Source organism: Colobus angolensis, unplaced genomic scaffold, assembly GCF_000951035.1.
Source record: "Colobus angolensis palliatus isolate OR3802 unplaced genomic scaffold, Cang.pa_1.0 Scaffold123, whole genome shotgun sequence".
NCBI classification, from domain to species: domain Eukaryota; kingdom Metazoa; phylum Chordata; class Mammalia; order Primates; family Cercopithecidae; genus Colobus; species Colobus angolensis.
The window spans coordinates 3859027-3861782 of NW_012113475.1; the positions used below are offsets into that span (position 1 = coordinate 3859027).

General features: G+C 36.6%; 1 pseudogene across 1 annotated transcript in view; it reads right to left on the reverse strand.

The window, feature by feature from the left end:
* Window positions 1-1797, reverse strand: part of LOC105505241 — a 17844-nt pseudogene extending 16047 nt beyond the window's left edge. The window contains exons 1-2 of the transcript XR_001000711.1: window positions 1713-1797; window positions 1611-1630 (exon numbers count right to left, since the gene is read on the reverse strand). The product of XR_001000711.1 is annotated as a keratin, type I cytoskeletal 18-like (transcript). The remainder of the gene's footprint in view (window positions 1-1610; window positions 1631-1712) is intronic.
* Between the last annotated feature and the right edge of the window lie 959 nt (window positions 1798-2756).

Here is a 2756-nt window from a genome sequence, read left to right on the forward strand (position 1 = left end):
AGTTAATGGGTGCAGCACACCAACATGGCACATGTATACGTATGTAACAAACTTGCACTTTGTGCACATGTACCCTAGAACTTAAAGTATTAAAAAAAAAAAAAAAAGAATCCTCTAACAACGATCCTGGGCTTGGCCATGCAGTTTACTTTGGCCAAGCAAATGCAATGCAACAAAGACTGTAAATGTTTTTGCATACTGGGACTTTCTTTGCTGCTTTAATTCCAAGATCATCATGTGAACAAGTCCAGCTAGTCTGCTAAGAATAAGGGGCCGCTTGAAGCAAAGAAGCTCTCTGAGACAACCAGATTAAGCAGCCAGCCTACCACAGGTTTTTCTGAGCCAGCCACGAAGAGAAAGAGAAAGAGAGAGAGAGTGAGTCTCCCTTTATAACCCAGGCTGGAGTGCGTTGGTGAGATCTCGGCTCACTGTAACCTCTGCATCTCTGGTTCAAGCAATTCTCCCACTTCAGCTTCCTGAGTAACTGGGATTACAGGTGCCCACCAACACAACCAGTTAATTTTTGTAATTTTAGTAGAGATGAGGTTTTGCTGTGTTGGTCAGGCTTGTCTCGAACTCCTGTTCTCAAGAGATCCACCCACCTTGACCTCCCAAAATGCTGGGATTACAGGCATGAGCCACCACGTTTGTACCAGTGCTTTTTATTTTAAGTCACTTGCACAGTGGTAGTTTCTTGCACAGCAAAAGCTGACAGCTACCTGGACAATGGAGAAAAAAGTGTGAGTAGCAAGTATTTCATATAAAAATGAAGCAGATAGTAACAAAAAAATAAAAGTCTCTAGAAGCCTGGATCCTGAGGTAGTAACTACATCACTAACAAGAAAAACTGCTGATAACATATAATGCACTTCAATTATAATTCAAGAAAAGTTATATAAGTAGTGTAGGTTTTGTGCCAGGCATTGTGCTAGGTATAAAAATAAATGCCCCTTCTGCAATGAGTTCAGGGGTTAGGGATGAAACTCACACAGATGCAGCGGGTAGGGAGGGTGGTGAGGGGTTTACTGTTAACAAATTATTTAAACCTCATGTCAGTTTCCACAGACCAGGATCCACCAACTGTGGGTTTTTAAAAATTGTGAATTAAACCACATTTCTTTTTTCTCCTTTGAAAATAGTTCTCTGTCTCCCAAATTAATTATACTATTATTAGCATATATGTAAATATTTGAAGTGCTTACAAATTAGTCTTTTCCACAGAGTTTAGAAAAAGACAGTTTTTAGGAATGACCATGAGAGATTTTAGTGGCTAATGACTGAAAACATCATACCCATGATTTACTAGGTGTCTTTAACTCTCCTTTTACTCCTTTTACCTTTTCTTATCTTCTGCAATGGGAGACTGGCCAAAAGAATAAGTACATCTTCATCACCTACTCTGTCCTCTCAAAGCGGACATTGGAACAGAATAAGAATGGCTGTAAACAACAACAACCTTTGTAAGGAATATACACTGGCAATCTTTTTCTTTGTTATATGGCAATCTTCTTCTTTGTTATATGTTATATAAGAAAATGATACCGTTTTCTTTCTCAAAAAAATAAACTACGATCCTTCCTGGTCATGTTATTCTCTACCCAAAAACTCACACAGATTCCTCTTTGTAGTCCTACAAAGGCATGTGAGGATATGGGTTACTCAAAAGCATGAGTAGGAAACCAAAGAGTTACTGTTTTCCACAGATGTTTTACCTTTCTCCCCTGCAGTTGCAGCTACTCCAATGGTACCAGGAACCATTAAGAGTCCAAACGGCATTTCTTCCCCTGTATCTGGCATTCCCGTCTTATGCTCTAGATCACCTCCCGAAGCTACTGTTTGCAGGTAGTTTACATTATTTAAGCCGTCTATTTTTTCAAAGGTCTTATTTATTTTATAAATGTAGCACTAGGTTTTCATTTTGATGGATTAAACACACTCCAATAATTTGACTTTCTCATGGAATTCAATCAGAAGCGATTAGGCTTGTCACTTGCTTTTCTATTTTTTTTAGCTGTATTTCTCTGAAGAAATACAGGTGTTTTGCCTTCTTTTTATCTTTATAGGCTTATAGTCATTCATGATCTGTTCCAAAAATTGAGCAAAAAAGCAAAACTTAAGTAAAATATTAGGAAACGAAATATTTTTAAATGTGCATACTTATCGGATGAAGACAAAATATATTGCTAATAAGGGCTAACTGCAGACATAATTATAAAGAAATGAATTTTAAATGTTCAGCCTCTTTGTCCTATTTACCCTATTTCATTGGGTACTTCTCAAGTTCACAGGATCAGAATTATGCCCCCAATTTGCTTTGGGCTCCTCTGTGTGATGACTTATTGGATCCTATACTTTTAATTTCATTATAAACATTAAAATCATTTCCACATAATTTTCCCACTAATTTCCATTTTTGTTAGGATCATTTCATGAAAAATATGCATGAGGTAATTTGAGGCAAGACACAGTTATTATCATCTATACTCTTCACTACTTTTCACCCAGTGCCTAACACTATACCCTGAATATATTAGGCCACTAATAAACATTTGTTGAATAATCATTTGATTCTTTTTGCATTTTAAATTTCCTACTTCCAGAAACAAAAGAAAGTTATATAAGTTCCTATGTTAAAAAGATTTTCAGTTGTTTACAATAGTAAACTATTGTTTATTAGTAAACAATAGTAAACTATTGCAGCTATTTACAATAGTTGCCCCAGCACACATCTCCAGAGGTCACTCTCCACACTATGA